At 45.9% G+C, this 25,024-nt stretch overlaps 1 pseudogene across 1 annotated transcript; it reads right to left on the bottom strand.

The window, feature by feature from the left end:
* Nucleotides 1-14,735: 14,735 nt before the first annotated feature.
* On the bottom strand, nt 14,736-17,462 carry LOC308241279 (ATP synthase F(0) complex subunit C2, mitochondrial-like; annotated as a pseudogene). The gene is made up of 2 exons: nt 17,453-17,462; nt 14,736-15,225 (listed from the first exon to the last, which is right to left on the bottom strand). The product of its transcript is annotated as an ATP synthase F(0) complex subunit C2, mitochondrial-like (transcript).
* Between the last annotated feature and the right edge of the window lie 7,562 nt (nt 17,463-25,024).

Here is a 25,024-nt window from a genome sequence, read left to right as displayed (position 1 = left end):
TCTGCTCACCATTTTCTGGGTGGGCCACAGGCTCATCTCAGCAGAAAGGACCTGGAGAATGAGAAGGTATGCTTCTCAGAGGGTACACAGATTCTCTTCAGCAGCTACTCTCCTGTAAGACCCAGGGCCTTAGAGTAGCTGCTGAAAGAGATTGTACACTAGTAGATGGGACGCCTGACTTGAGCACCCTCCTGCTTCAGGCAAGGAACAGTGTCCGCCCACCCTCATGTTCTGGGGCCTGGCAGTGGGTGTAGAACCTTCCCCAGCCTACAGCAGGGACAGGCTGCCCAGGGATGTCCCAGGTTTCCCTCATTCTTCCAAAGGAATGGAGAGGAGAGATGCTATGGCATCAGGGGATGAACCAGGAAAGACAGAGTCAGTCCTCTCCTACCAACCAGGTAAAGAGGGGAACAGAAAATCACCCAAAACCAAGTTCTCCTAGGAGGCCTTGTAGCATGAGGTAAGAGCCTAAGGTTGGCATTAGATGGATCTGGGTTTGAATACTGACTCTGACATTAGCAGCTATGCCCCTAACCTCTCCTTAACTACAAAATGGGCATAATAAGGGAGTTTATATCACAGAGCTGTGAAAATTAAATGAGATAATCCATTGAGGCCCTTAGAAGAGTGACTAGCACATAATCAGTACTCATAGTAATATTATTATTAATATTAATATTGCAAAAGGCTTCAGACTTCATCCAATTCAACTGCACACCCAGCATGGGAATCCTCTCCAAGTAATGACTGAACTTGGGCCACTGCTTGAATACCTTGAGAGCCTGGGAGCTCACTACCTACCCTGAAAGCCTAGGACCACAGTGGCAACCCACAGATGGACAGCCTGAAGCAGACCCGGAGCCAGAATCAACCTCTGTGTGGCTGCCCCCTTTACCGCCATTCCTTTCGCACCCCAACAGCAAACAATAGTTTTACATTTCAAACAGTCCTGTGGCATATCAAAGGAGAAATAAAAGCACACTCTCCTATTTTGGCTTAGGTAAAGTCTCCTTGGCAACCCCCAAAACATTTTACTTATTTTTACTTACATCTTGCTTCATTTTTGAGCCAAATCATAATTAAAACATTTGATCTAAAAACCTCTGTAAGAGGCAAGAAAGATGTTTGTCCCTAAGGCTAACTAAAACCGTCCAGACTGGAAATAGGAGGTGTGTGTGGAGAGGGGTGTAGGTATGTGGACTTGTGGGTGTGGTGACCATCTTGGTCCTCTCCGGCCAGGGTACAATGTTCCCCAAATGCAAAGCAGTCACAAATTCGGGAGCACATTTCCTTTCATGCCAAGTTTCCCACTCTTCTCAGGAAGCTGCATTTGTTGGCCAGGATCTGAGATTTCTCTGGTTGAGGCCTCTGGAGACACATTCCAATGGTGAGCATAGAGCACAAGCCCAAGAAATAAAACCACACGTAGCTCCTCAAAGTCACGGGGCAGGAGGGGGACCCCAGGGGGAAACACAAAGGCTCAAAGTTCTGCAACCCACACCTCTTGGAAAGAGAAAGTAGGGTCAGCTCCTCCCCCACCCCAAATTTCCAGCTTGAAATTTTTTAATCAGCCCTATAAGCAAACATCTGCCACTCCCCGTGGTCGGGATGAAAGGTGAAGATCAGAATAAGGAATCTTTGTGTTTTCATTAGGTACTTTAGCAAATGCAATGAGGACATTCAGATTCGATTTCCCTGTTTTGTACACACACGTAAGTAGCTGCTAAGAGGATTACTTTTCCTGGAGCGCCGTCCTTCCCAAAGGCCCCGGTCAAAGGAGACCCTTGTTAAACAGCGTTTTCTCTAATTCCTCTGGCTTTCTTCCTTGCCTCAACGTGCATGCATCTCGCCTGCTCCTCAATCCTCCCACCTCGCAGACTTCGGGATAAAGATGGTGGGGGCGCTCCATTCTCCCCCTGCCCCGGGCTCCTTAATGAAGCTGGAGATGAACATTAGCGCCCGGTTCAGCAGCGCCCCAAAGGGAAAGGGCAGCCTCAGCGCGCCCGCGACGCCCCCATAGAAAAATGTAGCCTTTTTGCCTCTGCTCCAGTGAATGGCTTTCCGAGGGTTTGCATTAGGGCCCGGGTCTGCTGGTGCAGAAAGCCTCACAGATGTTGACATTTTTTTCATCCCTGGGTTAAGATGTCTTCCATAAGCTTTTATTCCTCATTTGTTACTTCTTTATTATCCCGGAGGTTTTGCCGCCTCCCTCTTCTCGTTTCTCAGAAGAGAGCAGCGGTAGCGAAGCCTGTCATTATCTCGGCCCTTTTCTCGGGCCCCGGAGGCAGTCGGGGCCTCGGGCCCCATTGTGGGGCACAGCAGGTAGCTGAGGCGGGCCGGGTCACTCGTCAGACCCTTTTGTGCAGCAGCCCCTCCTCCCCACAGCTTGGCTCTGTGGATGTGAAAGGTCAGGGGCGCGCCAGGCTTCCATACCTGTGCTTTTGTGTGGGGCTGGGGGCCCATGATTCTAGAAGCAATTTCTTGGAAAGCAGCCTAGAGATTCCCGTCTCCTTATTACTATGCTCGGCTGTACCACACCGGTAGGGCTGGGGTGGAAAAGGAGACTTCGTTTAGATAATCTGTATCAAAAAATGGCCTGAGAAAAAAATTCTATCCAGAGGATGGCTCAGAGATAAATTCGAATGGTAGCCGGAAGTCTCTGAGATGTTGAGGAAAGTGCTTTGTGATAAATATATAGAGCGTTTCATTGATTTTGATTCTCCTTTGTCCCTAGTCCTGGCAGCCTGGAGTCTACCAGCAAGCAACCTCAGTGTTCTCATCTGTCCAATGGGGATATTACACCCTCCTCCCCATACCTCATACAGTTATTCTGGTTATTCCATGGACCCAGTAAAGCAATATGGAAAATGTTTGGCAAACTATAAAATTCTATACAGTATCTTGCTCAGTAGTGACTGTGTGGACCCTGACTTAAATATAAGCCATTGCATGATGCAGATTAATTTTTCTAAAAATTAGCAGAAATACAGACAGATTTAAGGGCCTTGGGGGATCCTATTCCAAGCCCTGTCCAAGCTTGATGCCCTGAGGGCAAGGGGAGGTCTAGGGGCAAGCTCAGCCCTGATGGTGGCAAATCCTCTGAGGCTTGAGGAGCTGCTGAGAAGGCAGCTTTGGGAGGCCAGCTGGGGACAGTGGTGTGTGGGAAAGATGAAAAAGGGCCAGGGTGCTCACTGACCACCAGCTTAATACGAACCAATTACATGACTGGAGATACACCAATGGGGATCGAAGCTGCCTAGTGGAAAGAAGGGGGCCTCCGGGCAGGCCAGGCATTGCCCCAGTGTTGGGCCCTTTCTGGATGTCACACTTTAAAAAAGTTACGTAAGCACAGGGTCCTGGTCAAGGGAAGGAGATCGAATCATGAGAGGCCTAGATATCCTGCACTACAGAGACTGGTCGGAGAAGCCAAGGCTGCAGCCTCAACTCGAAAGGCCAGTGACTTCGTAGGAAAGGGCAATTGGGCTCATTCCGTGTGGCCCTGAGGGTTGGAGGTGGGACTGAGGAGTGACAGCTTAAATGAAGACGTTTTTGAACATACCAAAGGAAAATGTTTTAAGTGGTCAGAAAGATCTAAAATGGAGTGGGCTGCTTTATGGGGTAGTGAGCACTCTGTCGTTGAGGGTAATCCAGCAGAGTGGGATGAGGGGAGAACATTTATCCCCTGAGCATTAATTTAGGGCTTACTCAGGCCTAGCAAGTTCTTTCAGTTCCTGAAATTATTCTGTTCTTTGCCTTTATTTTCTAGTGAGTAAATTAAATATAGTCACATTCCACTTCTGGTAATGGCTGAGTAATAGCACCTCAGTGAACAGAAGAGAACAGAAGCAGATAGAATATGATGGCAAGTCCGTGCTCTGAAGGGAAAATTCACATATTTGCAGACTTTAGTTGAGACCAGATACTAGTACACTTGGCACAGTATACAGAGCAGTGAGGAGGGTGAGGTGGACAGTGGTAAAAAAAAAAAAAATCTTTTCTGGCCTGGGAACCAAGGAAACTATGATAGTGAGAGAGAGAGGGTAAAATGTTAAAGGGAAAGAGGCAGAAAGAAGATCCTAAAATTCTGTCTGTCCACATCTCTGTCTGAGCCCGGAACCACATATACACAGGGAAGACGCAAAGCAGCTAAGCTACTGGGGAAAGATCTGCACTGATATTGGCACTGCTGCCTAAGAGAGTGTTTACAGTTTGAATCCAACCAAGATAATTGCTTGATAAAACAAAAGAAATAACAGCCATCAGAGAAGAACACTAAAATCCAGAATCTAGATGATTTAACGTGCATAATGTCCAGAATATAACCAACCCAGAATTATTCAACATACATAGAAGTAGGAAAATAGAACACATTCTCAAGATAAAAGGACATCAAGTGAGACAACCACAAGATGACCCAGATGTTGTAATTAGCAAACAAGACCATTCTAGCACGCATTATGACTCTCTTTAATAAAATAAAAATTATGACCACAATGAAATTTCCTATTTGTTTTTTCTTTGTCCCCGGGTTGTTTCCCCCCTAATTTCTCCCTGCCTGCCTTTTAAGTGCTAAAAATTTTGTTTTAAATCCTGTCAACCCAGAACGTTAGATCTAGTAAAAATATTCTTCAAGAATCAAAGAGAAATTAATTTTCAGATAAAAGAAAACTAAACAAGTTTGTCACGAACAGACTTGCTCTATAGGAAATGCTAAGGAAGCTTGTCAGTCTGAAAGGAAATGATGCCAAATGGGAACTCAAATCCTCAGAAAGGAAAGAATATTAAAAATAAAGAATTTATGGATCAATATAAAACTCTACATTTGTTTTTTAATTTCTTTATAACATATAAGACTGTCTAAAACAAAAACTATACCACTGCCTTGTGTGGTTTATAAAATATGTAGATATAATATTTATAATAACTTGATGGGGAAAATAAGACATTTGTGGGGGGAGGGAGGCTAGCAATCTGAATTTGTGCCAGTAACCTAATGTACATTCTTGATAACCTATAATTAAGTCACTGCCCCTTTCCCAGAATTTGGTCTTGCAAGACCTGAGGCCATAAACCATGAACAGCACACAGCCCCCTGGAGGGGGGTTATCAGCACTGGCGCCAGGCCAGGCCCTTAGGTATGGTCTCAAGACCCCCAACACCTGGGCTTTTTGCAAAGCCCGCAAAGGTCCGGAAGTATAACCCATGTTTGGGGGACAAAGACACCAAAAGGGGATAAAAGAGGGGCTTCCATCATATTGGTTTGCTCAGAATTTGAGAGGCAACCTCCTCTGAGTCTGTCAGTGTAATAAAGCTGTGTAACTCCATTTCTCTAAGCCTTGCTTGGTTTTTCTCCAGTCTTCTACAACAACTAAGGCATAAGGAATGAAGGGGTATGAAATTATATGGTAGCAAATTTTCTCCATTTTGGGTAAAATATTAACTATAAGTAGACTGAAAGTTAAGAATATATTATAGTATATACTAGTAGTCCTTAAAGAAATCATAATAAAAGTAAAGAATTATAGCTAAAAGTGTAAGTTAAAATGGAATTCTAAAAGTTATCCAAATAACCCACCAAAAGGCAGGCAAGGAGGAGTCAAGGGGGAAAACAATCCAGTAGCAACAAAGAGAAAACAAATAATAAAGTTGTGGGCCCAAACCCAACCATATTAATAATCACATTAAAGTTTAATGAACTAAACTCTCCAGGTAAAGGCAGAGTTGGCCATAACAGATAAACTATGAGCTGTTTATAAATATATATATATATACTAGAGGCCCGGTGCACAAAATTCATGCACAGGTATGGTCCCTAGGCCTGGCTGGCGATCGAAGCGTGAGTGTCTGGCATGGAAGGGCAGGTCCCAGCTTACCTCTGGGCCCTGGGCAGCACCTGGGCCCCCGGGCCCTCACTTTCCCCCCTCTGCCTGAGTCACAGTGCCCAAGTCCCCATGCTGAAATGTGGTAAGCGCGGCTCGACACCATGGGCTCGGGTGCAGCATGGGCCTCTGAGTTGCCCAGCGACCCTGCACTGAAGCCAGGTGGGCAGCGTGCTCTCTCCCAGCCGGCCTCAGCAGACCAGCTCCTGCGCGAACCCATGGTGAGCCCAACTGGCCCCTGAGGTCTCGGAAGCCCATTGGGGCCGGCAGCACTTCCACTGCCGTCCACTGCCAGTGCCTCGTCGCCGATGCCCACCATGTTCTGCGCCGCCCCCTGGAGGTCAGCGCATGTCATAGTGAGCAGTCAAACTCCAGGCCGAACTCCTGGTCGAGGGGACAATATGCATATTAGGCTTTTATTATATAAGATATCTTCCATTGATTTCAGAGAGGAAGGGAGAGGGAGAAAGAGAGAGAAACACCAATGATGAGAGAGAATCATGGATCGGCTGCCTCCTGCACACCCCACACTGGGGATAGAGACCACAACCTGGGCATGTGCCCTGACAGGGAGTCAAGCCTTGACCTCATGAGTCATAGGTCTACTTTCAACCACTTAGCCACTCCCGCCAGGCTCTTGTTCTTATTTTAAAGGAGAGAGAATTAACACTCCAGAGGTCGACTTGCCCAAAACAGCCAAGTTTTGCAGTGACAGAGTTGGAGGGAGGGAGGGGGACCGGTTCTAAACACGCACTCATGAGACACTGTCTCTGGCTCTTCAAGCGGCACTTCCTCAAGGCCCTCAGATTCCCCACATGACCCTTCACCCTCCCTACCTGCCATCAGAGCTGAGGAAGGTGGAGGATGGAAAGGGCCGTCTGTGGTTCACCTGGGAAGGGCATGGGAGGGGGATGGAGGGGCAGAGCTGGGAGCACCACAGACCCCGGGTGGGAGTTAGAGACAGTGATCTGGAAGCTGATCGCCCTGTCCCAGCACCTCAGGAGCATTTCTTTCTCGGGAAGCACTGCAAGCATTGCCTTAGACCAGGGGTGGGCAAACTTTTTGACTCGAGGGCCACAATGGGTTCTTAAACTGGACCGGAGGGCCGGAACAAAAGCATGGATGGAGTGTTTGTGTGAACTAATATAAATTCAAAGTAAAGGAGCGGAGGGGAGAGCAAGAGAACCGGATAGAACAGCCGGATCCGGCCCGCAGTTTGCCCAAGGCTGCCTTAGACTCTCGATTCTAATAATTACAGGCTGTTGTTGTTCCTTGTGATTAAGACCCTATCCCAGTGGTCGGCAAACTTATTAGTCAACAGATTGGCAAACCGTGGCTCACGAGCAGCAATTTGCCGACCACTGCCTTAGGCCACAGACATAGGACTGGTCTCAGCCATTCTGTTCTGTGGTGCAGGATCCTCTCTGTCCTGGAAACAGGAGTCGGGGGTTGGAGTCAGACCGCCTGGGGAAGCCCTTTGCGTTGGACCCTGAGACCTTTTGTGTCACCTGTGACCCGGTTCTGGGCACAGCTGATCTGTGTGTCCAAAAGGGGGCTTCATTTTCCTAGTTTTCAACACTTGCTTTCCATAATACTGTACATTCTGTTTTGTTGTTTTTTGTACCAAAATTAAAACCATTTGCTTGTTTCCAATAAGTACTTGTCATCATTGAAGAGAGCTTGGAGGTGGGGGCGGGGGGTGCATGGAGGGATTAGGTCAGCCAGTGGGGAATGACCCGCCTCCTAGACCTCAGGGTGGGAGGCTGGTTGTGAACATTGCACGTCCCTCGTGTGGAGCTCAAACTAAGGTCTGGGTTTTCCAGTCAGACCCTCAAAACAGATAGCCCCCTGCCAGCAGCTGCCGGAGACCCTGCCTTCCCAGGGGCCGAGCGGAGCATGGGGCTTCCTCCCCACCTCCCCCGCCCCCCATCACTCTTCATGCTCTGGCTTCCCTCCAGTACACCCCAAAGCCGCTACCTCAGCTGCCACAGTTTCCACTGTCTCCGCATCGCCCTCGGTGAGGATGCTGTCGCCTCCTGCTGTCTCCCTGCTTCCTCTTCCCTCAGAGTCTGCTCCTGACACAGAAGCCAGCAGGTCCTCACCTACAGCCCTGGTGCCTCCGCCTGCAGTCAGGGAATGCCAGGTTCTCATGGGCCCTAGATCTCTGCAGGATGTGCCCCCTGACCCAGCCTTGACCCTCTTCCATTCAGCCTCTTGCTCATCCTGCTGCCCCTCCATAGGCTGTGCCGTCTGCCCAATGCCCTTCTCCAGGCATCCGCCTGGCTCTCCTCCATCAGTCCAGTTTCCCTCAGTGAGCCTCCCTTTGCCCCTCCCTCGCAGAGCCCCTATGTGACTTCATTCCCATGTTTTCATGGTGCCCATACCCTCTAACAGCTGCACCTCATGTCTGTCTGAGGCTGTTTCCTCCCCACACCCCTGTCTTCTCCTGGTGAGAAAGCACGATCTGTAGGACAGGGCGGCTGGCTCCCTGCTGCTCTGTGAGCACCCGGGCATCGCCTGAGCAGGTGCTCAGTCAGTGACACAGGGTGAGTAAGATGCACAGGCAGTGGTGTTAGGTGTAAAGGCCATTGGAAGGCAGACTCACTTGCAGCTGAGGGCCTGTGAGCTCTTGGCACAGTGCTCTGGGCGGGCTGTGGGAGCCAGTTGGTCTTTTCTTGCAAGAAGACAGGAGGAAGAGAATGAAAAAGGAGCAGCGTGTGTTTTCCCTCACTTACTTAAAAGCTGATAATCTCATTCCATTCTGAAAGCTATGAATAGAAACCCTTAGATCAGTGGTCAGCAAACTCATTAGTCAACAGAGCCAAATATCAACAGTACATCGATTGAAATTTCTTTTGAGAGCCAAATTTTTTAAACTTAAACTTCTTCTAACGCCACTTCTTCAAAATAGACTTGCCCAGGCCATGGTATTTTGTGGAAGAGCTACACTCAAGGGCCAAAGAGCTGCATGTGGCTCTCGAGCGGCAGTTTGCCGACCACAGCCTTAGATCAACCCTGTGAGGTGGGTTCTGGGATTATCTGAGATTCCGTGGAGAGTATGAGGCCTTCGCCTGGCACAAGGATGGTGCTTAGTAACTGCCAGCTTTTAGTGCTGTGATTCGTGCACTGGTGGGGGGAAGCCTGTGGGGGTCAGCCCAATGGCTGTGGACCCACCCTCTGAGCGGATGCTACTGCTGTGGAAGGGCCATGCACTGACCACCAGGGGGCAGCTCCTGTGTTGAGCGTCGGTTGGTCCATTGGTCGTTTTGTTCATCACAGTCACTGCCTTTTTATATATATATAGGTTTTTAATATATATATATATATATATATATATATATATATATATATATATACACACACACACACACACAAAGATCAGCAGAAAGTAAGTGAAAGGTAAAAATATTTCTCATGCAAGCCATAATCATAAGAAAGTTTGAGAGACTATATTAATATCAGCTAAAATAGATATCAAGACAAAAAATTAAAGTAATAAAAAGATATTTCATAATGATAAAAGAATAAGTTCAACAGAAAGACTTGATAATCATAGGTATACATGTTCCTTTTAACAGAACTTCACAATATGTGTGATAAAAATAAACAAAATTAAAGGGAAAAACAGATAGTTCCATAATCATAATTGGAGACTTTAACTCCCTAATCTCAGTAAGAGATAGAACAATTAGATAAATATAACCAACACAGATATAGAAAATCTGAACAATTTGAACCACAGTGACCTGACTGATATTTATAAATGTCACCTTCAACAATTGTAAGAATACACATTCTTTTCAAGTGTACAGGGTCTGTTCATCAGCAATCAATGACACAAACTAGTCTCAGTACATTGAAAAAAATTAAAATCATGTAGACTATGTTCTCTGATCATAGTTAATTAGAAATCAATAACAACAAGATACCTAGGAAAGGTCAGCAGAAAGTAAGTGAATGGTAAAAATATTTGTCATGCAAACCATAATCATAAGAAAGTTTGAAAAACTATATTAATATCAGCTAAAATAGATATCAAGTACTTGAAAATTAAACAACACATTTTTAAATAATCCATGGTTCAAAAAAAATAAATCACAAGTAAAATGAAAATTATTTTTAAATAAAGAAAAATTAAAATAGACTATGTCAAAATATGTAGCATATACTAAATTAATGCTTACAGGAAATAAGTAGTTTTAAATGTTTATATTATAAAAAATACTTAAAATCAATGATCTGGGTTTCTGTCTTATAAATTAGAAAGGGAAGAGCAATTAAATATAAATTAAGTATAAGGAAGAAAATGATAACGATAAGAGCAAAAATCAATAAAATAAAAAATAAAAAAAACAATTGAGAAAAGCAATGAAACAAAAACTGGTTTTCTAAAGAGATAAATAAAATTAACTAGCTAAGCTGATCAAAAAGCAAGAAAGAAAACCTAAGTTATCAATATCAGAAATAAATGGGATAACATTAGTACAGATCCTACAGACATCAAAAAATGAAAGGGTTTGTTTTTAATAACTTACGTCAATATATTTGATAACTTAGACAAAGTATATTATGAGACAAATTAACAAAAGTGATTCAAGAAATAAAAAATTTGAATAGAATTATAACAATTAAATAAGCTGAAGTTGTAAATAAAACTTTCCATTAAAAAATTTTAGGCCCAGACAACTTCACTACTATATTCTACCAAGTATTTTAAAAAGAAATAATGTCAATCCCACATAAACTTTTTCAAAAACTGAAAGAGGAGGGGACACAGCTCAACCTATTTTAGGAGGAATTACCTAACTTCAAAACCAGACAAGAAGATCACAAGAAAAGAAAACTGCAGATCAATATCCCTCATGAACATAGACACAAAATCAAAATTTTAAATAATAAAATCTAGCAATATATAAAAAAAGATAATGTGTCATGATTATATAGATTTAATGCAGGAATGCAAGGTTGGTTTAAAAATTAAAAACCAATCAATGTAATCCACCATAATAATGGAATAAAAGAAAAAAATTTTGATTGTGTCAATGAATATAGAAAAAGATTTGACAAAATTCAACACCCATCCATGACTTAATAACCCTCCAAAAAAATAGGAATAGAGGTGAACTTCCTCACTTCTTAAAGGAGATATTTTTAACCTATAGCTAACCATACTTAATGGTGAGAGACTGAATACCTTCAAAATTAAAAACTTTTGCTCTGCAAAAGTAGGTTTATAGTTGTGAGTACATGAAACAGTTTATTCATGTATTATTTATTAATTACTGTATTATTTTCTATATGAACAACTATAAACCTACTTTTGTCCCACCCTATATATGACTAACCAATATGGACACGAGTAGTCATCAGGGAAATGCAAATTAAAACTGCAGTGGAATACCACTACATCCCCACTAGAATGGGTAAAATGGAAAAGACTGTCAACAATAGGCGTTAGCAAGGGTAGAGACCAACTGGATTCCCATATACTGGTAGTCGAACGTACAATGGTGCAGTCACTTTGAAAGCAAGGTTGACAATGTCTTATAAAGTTAAGCATAGAGACATGAGGCAACCCAGCAATTTCACTCCTAGCTATTTCCTCAAGAGAAATTAAAATATATGTCCACATACAGACTTGTATGTGAATGTTCATGTCAACATTGTAGCCACATATTCGTAACAGCTCAACTCTGGAAACAACCCAAATGACCATCAATTGGTGAATGGGCAAACAAATTGTAATTATCTTATGAAATACTACTCAGCACTAAAAATGAAACAAAATATCGTTACACACAACATGGATGAATCTCAAAAACATTATAGTAAATGAAAAAAGTCAAATACAGAAAAACAACATACTGTATTACCCCATTTATAAAAATCTAAAGGCCCAATGCACGTAATTTGTGCACTGGAGGGGTGTCCCTCAGCCCAGCCTGAACCCTCTCCAATCTGGGACCCCTCTTCAGACATCCCTCTCACAATCCGAGACTTCTGGCTCCTAACAACTCTCCTGCCTGCCTGCCTGATTGCCCCTAACCACTTCTGCATGCCCACCTGATAGCCCCCTAATAGCTCCCCTGCGGGCATGATTGGCACCTAACTGCTTCCCTGACGGTCCGATTGCCCCCAACTGCCCTCCCCTGTCAGCCATCTTGTGACAACATGGGGGTGGCCATCTTGTGATGCGAGGGCATGAGAGTCAATTTGCATATTACCTCTTTATTATATAAGATTCTAGAAAAGGCGCTACTGCAATGACAAGATCAGCAGTTGCCTACAGCAGGGGTTCTAAGGAGGGTGCTGGCTGTGATGTGCATGAGGGACTACGGGGGCAACAGAAATGGTGTGTCTGCAGTGTGGTATAGCTACACGACTGTACACAGCTGTCAGACTCATCAAACTGCATCCTTAAAGTGTGTACATATTATTGTGTAAAAGACACTTCAGCCGAAAATACTTGGACCTACAAAGTCAAACGTAGTGCTGGGTAACTTTTCACTATCATGAGCTACTCCGCGCTAACATACTGAACTGAGCCAAAAGCAAAAGGGAACACAACACAGGAACTTCACTTGTTAGTAGGCCCTGCACCCTTATCTCAGGCTTTTTGAAATATTGAAAAGGCTCAAAGAGACATGTTGACCACTCACATGAGTCCCTGGTGGTCCAGGAACCCCACACAAGGGAACTACGGGGAGAGGTGCTCTCTCCCTGACCACAACTTCTCCGACGGAAGGTGTAAATGCAGAAGTGAGAGACAAAACCTTCGCCACTGCATCCTTGCCACAGTGTGAAGTTTGTACCTTCTTGTGGAAGTAAACCGGTGCGGATTAGAGCACAAAGGGTATTTGTGAGGCCAGGCCCCTGAGCGAGCTGTCCACTTGGCCAGGAGTCATTTCTGCAAGGATTTCCTAAAGTCACTCTAGAGGCAGCAAAGGAGCGCCTTATTTGGGCAAGAATGAAACACACAGGAAAGAGAAGTTGTCGTGGCACTTGCAGGTACATCGCCAATTACCTTAGAGCAGTTTTGCACATTTTCAGTTTGGGTGAGATTCAAGGCAAAACCAAAAATGGATTTGGTTTCAATAAATAAACATGACAATAGAGGATGTCACCTGCCCCTCCCTTCCCACGGTTCCTTCATGTCACTGACACATTGGGGAGTGGCAAAATGCAGTTCAACATTTAATGCCGAAATTGTTGTGCACCAGCAGCCGTGCTAGGGACTGGTCACCAAGAAAACACAAACTCTGAGGAGCTCACAGAATGAGCACAAACAAACTGATGGGGCAAAGGACAGAACAAAGTTTCACAGGCAAGACATTCAGTTCTGACTGGGTTAGATATTTGAAGACTGTGGCCTCCCTAAGGAGGTGACATTGCACAGGACCTTAAAAGATAAGACACATTTAAGAAGCAGAGAAGATGGGGAGATGGTGGCAGAGGAAATGGCAGAGGCAAAAATCACAGGGCAGGGGCTTAGGGGCAGATAAGTGAGGAAGTAAGGAATGAAGAGCACTCAGTCTCAGTTTTCACTGTTCACCGTCAGATTATCTCTATGTCTGGGCACCAACACTCCAGTCCTCCCTATGCCCACAGGGCCACCCCCTCAGGAGCCGGAGATCAGCAAGGCACCCATACCTATTCATTCAGAGTGAGCAGCTAGATGTTAATTCCGTATGAAGGATCCTCTTATGAGCCAGATCATCTTACAGGGGTCCTCAAACTTTTTAAACAGGGGCCAGTTCACTGCCCCTCAGACCACTGGAGGGCCGGACTATAGTTTAAAAAGAAAACTATGAACAAATTCCTATGCACACTGCGGGCCTGGGACGAGTCGGCTGCTAAGCAGGACAGGCAGCGGCACCCGGCGGGCCAGATAAATGTCCTTGGCGGGCCGAAGTTTGAGGACCCCTGAATAACACTGAATCCATATAGTCAGGTCCACAAGGCTGCAGAATGGCCCCTGTGTGTTCTTCCAGGCTCCAGTTGAATAGGCAAGAATAGTCCTTTCCACGTGTGTGTATATGTGTGTTACAAACATATCTAACACCTTACACTTTATTTACAAAGCACATTTCACCTTTTAACCAGTTGATTCTACCACTGCTCCATGAGTTAGAGAGGCAGAGAAAGTGTACCTCATTTAAAAAATGAGGAACATGCTGGAGCTGCCCTTGGGATCAAGGTTGATGTCCCGGTCACAAAGTGACTACAGAATATAAACACAGTCCAAAGGGCAGGGGATGGAGTGATTTACAAGCCAGGTCTCCATTCTACTTTTTCAGGTTCTGAGCCCTTCATCAAAATGTCAAAAAGTCCAATTTCCTGTGGAGCTCAGAAAAGTTTCTTTAAATCAGATCAACAAGCTTTACTGAGTGTTGAAGTCTTATCTTCTGGCTTCTCCTGCTAATGGCTATGAAATTTACCTCCAGTGACCAACTCATTCTCAGGATGGAATGCTCTTATATTAATGCTAATTAGTAACTCTCCTCTTCTTTTATCCCTCTTTGTGACATCGAATCCTAGGGCACAGGTGGCTGGAAGGGCTTCAAAGACCACTTGCAATGTAGTTTTAAAGTTTTTCATTGCTGATCAACATCTATCATCATATTTACTCATAACCGGTGAAGTAACAGCTTAGATCATTATCCCCATCTTTTTTTTTTTTTTTTTACATCTTATTAATAGAGTATTTATTTGTTTTCCTTCTGTCAAACCCTGAGCCAATCACTTTCCCGAGGCTGCCTCGTGGGGGGCGGGGGAGGTGGCAAGGCTATAGGAAGAGGAACATAGAGGGCAGACAAGACATGGGAAAAAGAACTATGGGAGGTGGAGACAGCTCCTTCACGTGGCAAAGAGGATGAGAAAGGCCACCATCAGGCAAAAGAGCCCCATGGCCTCTGAGAGGGCAAAGCCCAGAATGGCGTAGGAGAAGAGCTGTTGCTTCAGAGAAAGGTTCCTGGCATAACCAATGATGAAGCTCCCAAACACAGTCCCAATTCCAGCCCCAGAGCCTGCCACCCCTGCTGTGGCAGCCCCAGCCCCAATGAACTTGGCTGTTGTGTCGATGTCCCTTGAAATGGCACTGGTTTGGAAGCTGCAGCTAGAAATAAGCGAGGTCAGAGGACGGACATGGGGCTGCCAAGCTGCTGAGGCTCTCATCTGTCAGCGTCTCTGGTCGTTTCAGCACCACAGCAGACAGTGACCGGCTCAGCTGAGAGGCGCTCCTGACCAAGGAGGGGGTAGAGACAAACTTGGTGCAGGCATACTTCTTCAGGGGATGAGGGGAGCTGCTCCCAGTTGCAGAGACCACAGAGAGGGCCATTATCCCCATCTTAAAACTGAAGTATCTATGACAAAAAGAGACTAAGCCACTTCTCTAAGTCATAGAGCTAGGCCTGCAACACAAGTCTCATGACCTCTAATCAATGTTCAGTCTACTACATCAAACTCCCTCTTCCTTCCACCCTCCAGATTAGATGTAAATTACAACATCCCTGAACTTCACAAACAGGGAAATGCAGCTCAGAGAGGACCAGGGGTCTGGCCTTGATGGCATTCTGGAGAGCGTCTTCCTCTCACCCTCCATACAGAAAGGGAGAAACACAAGTGTTCCATTTAAGCCACCGTGGGGGTGACTTTAGGACAGCCCTGCCTTAGCTTAAATATGACTCCAAGCCAATATCTAAAGGAAGGGGACAGTGTCCACCTACCTATTCACGGGTAGCTGGCCACATTGTGCTGTCCTGGCCACGGTGGGGGCTGCTCCAGGGCATTCTCTTGAAACACATAATAGCATCCCCCCGCCCTCCTCCTCAAGCCCCAACTCCTGCTGACAGGCAGGCTCTGCAGCCAGCGGACTGCAGCCCAAAGCGGCTCCCAGCAGGAGCTGGACAAGGCCAGCAAGGTTACAGGTGCTTTTCATCCAGCCTTGCAGGAGAGCCCCAACTTCCTGCTGCTAGAAATTTGTCTGCAAATTTTTTCTTCATTCAAATCGATGGACGGAGGCCTGTAGACACGGGGGTGATATGATAACTTGATTAAGCCCCAGAACAGATGACACGGTAGCTCAAAGGCTGAGTGCTCTCCTCCTTAACCTCTCCAAGGGAGCCCACAGACTTTGCTGGTAATTGGCCCATTGTCCCTTCCACTGTGCTTCCTTCAGAAATCCCCTAATCACCATGTCCCTGGGCTCCTCTCAGGGGCAGCCTTACATACTGTCAGACCCATCAGACCCAGTGAGTTGTGAAAAACACCTGTGCAATGTGACATACCAGACTCGGGATTTGAGAGGCCAGAAATGACCCTTCCTGAGAACAATTACTGAGTCAGATACCCTTCCATCCTCCAGCCCAGGTGTAAATTGCCACACATTTACTGATGAAAGCCTGAGACTGTTTTGTTTAAAGATGGGTTCAAACTTTTGCAATATTTTGTTCTCTTGGGGAAATATCCGCCTGATCTTTCATTCTTCTCCAGTTACTGTCTCCTGTTGGACTACACATTATTGAGAGTGTTTTTGATCAACCATTTCCAGATAATCTGGCATACGCTGATGTGAGTCTACCTCGCGTGAGCCAATGTGTATATGTCATTGCTTCTGGAACAGATGTGAGGTAGGAGTGTGCCAAAGGAGGGAAGGAGAGCACTATGGATGAATAGACAGAAAGTTGCCACGGATAGTTTTGCCCCACTCTGTTTTAAAGTCTGTCAGCCTTTGTTCAGTGATAGACTTAAGGCATTTTAGAGCTGAGAAGGAGTTCCAAACGAATCTCTTCAATCCATTTTCATTAGGATATTAAAGGGGAAAAATCGCCAGCTCAGTGTCTGAGGTGGGTTCTGGTTGTCGAACGTCAAGAAGTGGAGCTGTTCATGGCACTTTGAAAATAAGCAAAGTGCACCATTAAAAGGTAAAGAAACGCTCTTTTAAGTTTTCATTCATTATGATTTATGGCCTAGATCTCCCTATAAGAAAGAGGGCTACAGTATGCCGGCATCACCGGTTCTGCTTTTGTCATGGGAATGGAATGTCTTTTGAGCTGAAGTAGATAATTCCATGGCCGGAAGAAACACGGAGGGAGGGGGAGGGGGAAGAATGGAAGAAAAGATCCTCTCATTTCCCAATAATGGCAAAGGCCAGGAATGTGCCACAGTGGCATTCAGGAAAACCCGACGATGACAATGCGCCCCACAGTTGCGTGCGCGCCCCATGCCCCTCGTGCCAGGTGGGGGACTGGAACCGCCTGGGCCCTCTGCCAGGGACCCACAGGCCCGAGCAACTTGCGCCTTACTGCAGTGGCGAGATTTCCTTTTCCTTTTTTTTTAAATCTTCGTGCTGTTTTAATGTTGGCCTCCGGTCCCCCATAAGAGCAGTGCGCGCCCCGCGCGTAGTTCCAAGGCCCTCGCCGCGCGGGAGCCTCCAGGGCGGCTGGAAAGGCATCTCTAAAAGGGGGCGTTCCGCTCGGCCCACTGCGCTGCCGGCCATTGTCCCCATCGCCCCGCACAGGGCTGTGGAGAGGGCTTTTTTAAAGGCTTCCAGGGAACAAAGGAGGCCCAGGCACCCGGCTTCATGACGCGCCTATCTTTGTCCCACACACCAGCGCGCCGGCCCTTGTCCGCAGCTCCGGGCCACAACTCACGCAGCCCTGGGCTCCTGGCCACCTAGCCCTTCCCCCTTCTCTGCTTCCACCACCCTTCCCCTCCCCCTCCCCTCCCCCTCCCCCTCACCTTCCTTTTCCCCTTCCCAACCCCGCACTGAGCCCAGGCTCCCGCCGCCGCCGCCGGCCGCTGCCCGCCCCGCCCCTCTCCGCGAGAAAACCCGCTCCAGCACCTTCAGATTTTCGCCCCAGATGCCCCGACTCCGTGGTGCGTCCCTTTCTGGGGGGGCGGGGCGGGGCGCTCTAGCGGCCTGAAGGTGAGGGGTCTGTTTAGATTCTAAACTTTGGAAGATCCTGGCCCTCGCGGGCACCCACTCTGCCTGACTGCTGACTCTCTGTCGCCGAACCGGACTGGCTTACCATCACCAAGAGTGCGGCATCCGAGTGCCAGGATTTTAATGTAAATAGACAAATATGTGACATCAAACATATTCCCTGGGCCTCTTGTTGCACAAAATGAAGAAAACCAGTTTTGAGGGTGACAATGACGTCTGTGACGCTCCTTTTTCTAGTAGGTGCTGCTGAAATAATTGCGCTGGAACACACTGCGTCCCTGGCAGCCGCTGTGGAGAGCGCCTGGAAGGGCGGAGGCTGTGCGGGCAGACAGCAGGCCTGGCAGCCCCAGGGGACGCCCTTCCCGGAGGGAAAACTTGCTCTGGACCTCTGCCCCACGCTCCTTCCTCCCCGCTAAGCTCCTCTTCAGTGGGACCTGCAGAGCCGGTGACAAGCCCTCCGCAAGCAGGCGTCCACAGAGGCCAATCCTGAGTCCTTGGAGAACGGCCCGAAGGCATTCGTATGCCCCAGCTGCTCTGAGGCATAAGTCACGAAAACAAGCCAAAAGGGCCATTTCGTGGGAAGCCAGGGGATAATGGGAATAGACAGATCTTTCTGGGTGGCTGGGAGGGCAGTTCCAGATTGAACCCTTGCCATGCAGCTGGCCAGTGCCCACAGGACACGGGTGAAAGAACATTCACCATCAGAATAAGAGCTCAGCTTCCCAGGGGAACTTCCCCAAAAGCCAAACAGCTCCCCGCGCCAGCTCCTCAGTGCCATTCTAGGGTTAGTTAGTTAGTTAGTTAGTTAGTGCAGCCTCCATCAGGGGCTACACAGAGGACTCCTGATAACATGGGACAAGAGCTTCTTGGGCCCGCCAGATGGGAAGCACAAACTCACAGGCAGACCAGCAGTCCATCCTGCCACCATCCCAACAGAAGACTGCTGTTACTTGTACTAGGAGTGGACAGTGAGGAGAGTGGTTTGTTGCAGAGGGGAACAGACAGCAATTCAAGCTGGGAGTCGGGAAAGCTCACTCCACATCCAGCCCACAGGACTACACCTGGAAGCAATGAGGGAAAATACAGGAAAATGTAGGACAGGGGCCAACTCTAGCCCTGCAAACAATACTCTTCTGCTCCTCTGTGCTGCTTGTGCTGGGCACCAGCGATGCCATCTTCCATGGCATGCCAGCTGTTGTACCAGTGTCCCCAGAGGAAAATAAGGAAGAAGCAATAGATTAGCCTTTCCGAAACACACCATCTTGTTCTTGCTGGATTGATTTCTGGTAGACCTGCCTAATAACTGGACCTTCTTTGACATGTACACATTTTAACCTTTTAGTATTAATTTTTTATATTTTCCTTTATTTTATTTTATTATTTTTTCATCACCATTTACCCGTATATATCCTCTTCCACATTCTCCCACCCACTGTTTTCTTTTATCTACATTTCCTCCCTATTTTCTACAAGATCATAAATTAACGGTAATTTTTTATTTAAAAAAAGAAAGAAAACCCTATCTGATTGTCTGCAAACTTAGATATTCCAGTGAATGCAATTGAGTGCTAATTGAGACTAAAATAGATTTTAACGTTACCCAAAGATGTTGAGGTGTTTGGGCACTTGAGTCCAAGCGGATTGAGGGCCTGCATGAGGAAAGGTTACTCCCAGCCCTTAGGTGCCAGGTTTATAGTGTCAACACTAGAACGCCCAAACCTGTAGAGAATTTTTACAAGAATTTGAGCCAAAGTGACAACATGCCCAGAAATAAGATCTCAGATGCTCTGGAGAATGACAGTTTTGCAGTTTCTTTCATACATGTGGAATTAAGGAAGATTACTTGAAAGTGGGAGAAAGCAAATCTGGGAATTCTCTGATGGGATTACAGGACAGTAAATAGGATTCTGTGCTTTCTTGAGGGTGGTTATGCTTCCAGGGGATCTGAAAAAGAGGTGTTTTAAAGATGTGTTAACCTAGACGCACAAAAACAATGGACAGGGTTGTTTAAGGTGAAGATCAATCTTTTACAGGCCTAGAGTGACTACCCTCCATGACCTGCCCAGTTAGGAATTTGTGATCAGATCACCCTGTGAGGTTACTTTCAGTCAGACTTATTACAGCGTCCCTTTTTTTGGTCTACAACAATGTCTCCATTTGTGCCCTCTCAGAGAAGATAACTTCCCTCCTTAGGAGTGAACCTTCCTCACACAGCCTCCCACACCTGACGACTGACATCCAGCCTACCAACGTGAAGAGATACTGTCCTAGAAGCACAAGTAGGTCAATGCAGTCTTCCTGAGGAAAATGCACTGCACAAGTTTGTTTGTTTGTTTGTTTGTTTGTTTTGATTAATCTTCATCCGAGGATATTTTTCCATTGATTTTTAGAGTGAGTGCAAGGGAGAGGGAGGGACAGAGAGAGAGAAAAACATTTGATTGGTTGCCTCCCACACACAACCAGACCAAGGCCCGGTTTCGAGCCTGCAACCGAGGTATGTGATTTGACCGGAATCGAACCCAGTACCGAAGAGTCAACGCTCTATCCAATGAGCCAAACTGATTAGGGCGCTGCACAAGGGCAAAAGGGTGATTTGGCTGTTGGAATGCTCTTAAAACACTTTGGTGAGCTGGCCTCAAGCAAGGTGGGCTGAGGCCCAGTCTGGATGAGGCCATCTTGGCCCCCTCTCCCAGGCTGGCTTGGGAAGGAGATGGAAGGCTTCCATAATGAGATTCTCAGCTCGGCTCAGTTAACCAAAAGCGGTGGAATTCCTTGAGGGCCAGCAGCCTTGCTCTGGCTGGAGCAGTGCGATGGGCTGCTGTCCTGGAAGGGGGCCTGTTTAATCTGGAGCAACGCGACCTCAGAAGGAGTGGTATTTGTGTGCACCTGGGGAAATGCTCTGGCGAAGGAGGGAAATGTGTAAATATTTATTGGTGGTGGTTTTAAAAGTCTGGGGAGGAATCTGCTAAATGAAATTTTAACATATTCAATACTCAAATGCCTTGCATATAATGAAACAGTTGATTTCAAGTCTAAAGTTTTGCGCTTTTAAAACTCTGAAATTTTCAAAATTAATTTTGTTCAACCTCCTGTCTTAACTCAGTACTTAAATAGTAACTGAACTGTTTTTGAACTCTGATTTTGAACTAGTTAAAAAATCTTATTTTATTAGTCTGATTTCTGAAGCCTCTAAGATTTCTCTCAAGTGAGGTAGGGCCCAACTGCCAATTGTGGATGAGTCAGTGCACTGGCATATGAGTCGGTCTCCACACCTGAGGTTGATACATACATAAAAGCAGTGTTTTAGGTTAACACCATTTAATATGTAAAAAAAAAAAAAAAAATTGGCCTCAGTCTAATTCACACTTTTTGGAAACTACAACACATGTGATGCTTTAGTAAGCACTCCACATCAATAATCTTTGAACAACTATGGATGGTATTGGGCCTCTGAAACTTTAAAGTTTAAGAGTTAAGTAACATATCACCATTATAGTAAAGAAATTTAGCTCTGGCCAGTGTGGTTCGGTTGGTTGAGCATCTTCCTGTGCACTGAGAGGTCGAGGTGTGTGCAGCAGATCAATGCTTCTCTTTCTCACTCTCCGTCTCCCTCCCCCCTCTCTCTAAAATCAATAAAAACATGTTTTTAAAAAGCATATTATGTATATTCTATATTTATATAGTAACCATGAAGTAGTAGTCAGTCTCATTATTATGACTGGCATTCAGAAGCATTGTCACAATAACCATTATATTCATTTAATATTGGTATAGCACTTCATACAATATCTGCTTTGTTATTCATTTATTCAGCAAACATTTATTGATTCCTCCAGTGTTTCAGGTTCTGTGCTAAGGACCAGCAATTGAAATGAATAAGCATCATTCCTGTTCTTAGAGTCACACTCAGTAGGACTTAAAAATATGGAAGCAAATAAACATGGTTACATGCTGTAAGAGTTAAAATAAAGAAATGAACATGGAGCCAAAAGGAGAAAGGTACTGTAGGGGTTCAGAATGAGTCACCCCAAGACGTGCCTCTGTGGTATGCAGATTATTTTGAGCTAAAGTTCAACTGAGATCCTGTGGGGTCAAGAGAAACGTCTGCCTGCCCCCTTAACTACCTAGAAGAATTTAAATGAGGGTCCTTGCCCGTAATAAGAGATTATCAGAGATACCTTTTTTGACCTATCAATATGGCAGGGCAAACTGCTGATTACTAAACATCTCTTCTTATTGTACTGCAATGACCTTCCTCTGAAGCCCGAAGGTGCTTTACCTCATCCTTAGCTGAGAATGCCTTATATACCTCATTTTAACTTTTTGTCCCTGAACCTCTCATGTATTGGGGTGAGGGGGGGGGGGTATCTCTGACTCTCACGTATGTGGGGGATCCAAAGTGTATGAAATTAAATTTTGTCATTTTCTGTTGTTAACATGTCTCATGTAGATTTTATTATTAGACCAGTTGAAAAATCCCTAAAGGATAGAGGAGGCTTTCTTCCTCCCTCACAATACAAACTCTGCCCATGTGAGGGAAGAGAGAGTAGGGAAGGCTTCCCAGAGGAGGTGGCATTGGGAATGGCTCCTAGCTCTCATCATCATTCTTTGGGACTGTTACCACAGCTGAGTGGTCTCCCAGCTTCCACACTTAATGCAAGGGATAAGTGGATGTTCTGAGAGTTTGTGGGAGAGTGTGCTCATCACCCCAGGCCTGGAGTTCTTCAGCGGGAGTGAGGAGCCATTCTGATTAAAAGTGACAGCTGACCCTTTGCAAGATGTCACCATGGATCCTTGACCAACTAGTAACAAAGGAACACATTCATTTCCCAAACATTAACATTATGAAAGAAAAACTTCTAGAGAATGACACCCATGAATTCTGACTCTCTGCACTGAGTTGCTCCAAGTTTTAGAACCTACTTTTCCTTCTGCTAAGACCACTTAGACATTGATTCTTCCAGGAAACCCTCCTGGTAGCCCCCAACTATCGGTGCTCTTAGCACCCTCTACTTCATTCATTCATCCCACTAAAGCTCACTGAGCATTTACTATGTGGCAAACATTCGGAACACATCCGTGAACAAAACAGATGAAACATCCTGGCCTCAATGAGCTTAGTGGTGGGAAAAGGACAATAAGCAAAAAAATAAGGGAAATACAGAGTGTGTTTGACAATAGAGAGTTAGTGGGAGCTGTCCACCCTGGTGGGGAGGAGGGTCATATAACATGGTTTAGAATCACCAATGTTGAAAAGGAGCAGGTCAACTTTGAGTACATTTTATGACTATTTTTTAAATTTTCTATGAATAATGCACCTCCTTGTTACTCGAACCCAGGGAAGGCTTCCCACCCCCCACCATTGAATTAGTATGCCACTGTATTAAAGAGTGATAACTTCAGTGGAGAAAATAGAACAGGGATGGGGTGGGGAATGTGGTTGGGATAGATTGCAATTTTAAATACAGTAATCAGGAAAGGATTACTCTGGCAGCTGTGTGCAGAATAGAGTGAAGGCAGTGAGGGAAGTTGTTGGGAAGGGTAGAAGCAGGGAGAACCAATTAGGAGTCTTGTAACATGCTAGCCAAGGATAATGGTGGGGAGGGGTGGGCCAAAGTGACAGCAATAAAGGTGATGAGAAGTGTCAGATTCTGAAGGTGGAGCTCCCAGGATTTGATGACTTAATCAATATGGAGTGAGCCTAAGACAATCAAAGGGGGATATAATAACTCTGGCCTGTGTGGCACAGTTGGTTGAGCATCATCCCATGCACTGAAAGGTCAACAGTTTGATTCCTGGTCAGGGCACATGCCCAGATTGTGGGTTTGATTCCCAATGTTTCTCTCATACACATTGATCTTTCCCTCTCCCTTACTCTCTCTAAAATCAATTAAAACATACTAAAGAAAAAAAAAGAGGGACATCACAGTTTTTTGGACTTGCGATTACCTGAGATGGGAAAAACTGCAGGAAAAGGAGTGTGCGTGCGTGCGTGCGTGCATGCGTGTGTGTGTAGAGAGAGAGGTGGAGATGAGCAGGAGCTCAGTTCTGGAAGAGACATCGGCTAGCTGCCAAACAGATGTATCTAACAGTGGGTTCAGAGAGACATAAGCTTGGGAGTCAACATTAAAAGTTACATTTAAAGCCACGAGCTGGACGAGTGACAGAGGAGAGTTCCAAGGACTAAACCTTGATTTTGTTTTTTGTACTTCCCTGGTCGGGAAGATAAAGAGAAGCCAGCAAAAGACACTGAGAAGGAGCCTCCAGAAGAAGAAGGAAAGCCACAGGAGAGCAACATCCTAGACAGCCGTGGGCAAACTACGGCCCGTGGGCCGGATCCGGCCCGTTCGGCTGTTCTATCCGGCCCGCGGAGCCGAAAGAGCGGAGGGTTCTCTTGCTCTCCCCTCCGCTCCTTTACTTTGAATTTATATTAGTTCACACAAACACTCCATCCATGCTTTTGTTCCGGCCCTCCGGTCCAGTTTAAGAACCCATTGTGGCCCTCGAGTCAAAAAGTTTGCCCACCCCTGTCTAGAAGCTGTGTGAAGAAAGTGCTCAACAGGAAGTGGGGGAGGGACCAAACGTGTTAAAAGCTGTTGAGTCAGGCAAGATGAGGATCAAGCAATGTCACTTGGATTTAGCAAAATGAGGACTTTGGTGACCTGACAAGAATGGTTTCAGGAGTGACAATCCGACTAGCGTGGACTCAAGGAGAATAGGAGGAGAGGCTTTAGAGATGACAAATACAGACCTTAAGAGTTTAGCTGTAAAGGGTTGAGCACTCAGGCCATTTTTTGGAAGAGGAAGAGGTTTCAGGGTATAGTTGGACAAGAGAAATGACAGCATGGTCAAATGGGGAAAGTGAAAGATTGATAGTGCAAGAGAGAGAAGGGAGACACCGGAGCAGGGGTCCTTGGGTGGCCAGGAGGGCATGGATGGCCCGTGCAGATGGAAGCACTTGTCTTGGCCAAGCATGGACAGTTCACCCATAGTTAGAGGACAGAGGCAGAGACAAGAACACAGACACAGAAATGGGGTGGGATGGGGATGATGTGGGGACCAAAGCCCATGTCAAGTTCTTCTAATTGTTTTTATCTTCTCAGTGAAAACAGAGGAGGAGGCTAGGAAGTGAGACTGTAAACTCATGAGGGTAGGAACCTTGTCTCCTGTCACCACTGCTCCCTGGTGCCGGACTAAGTGT

Source organism: Plecotus auritus (assembly GCF_963455305.1).
Source record: "Plecotus auritus genome assembly, chromosome: 2".
Classification (NCBI taxonomy): domain Eukaryota; kingdom Metazoa; phylum Chordata; class Mammalia; order Chiroptera; family Vespertilionidae; genus Plecotus; species Plecotus auritus.
Note: the sequence above shows the minus strand (reverse complement) of the source record. Positions and strands in the feature narration are given on the sequence as shown.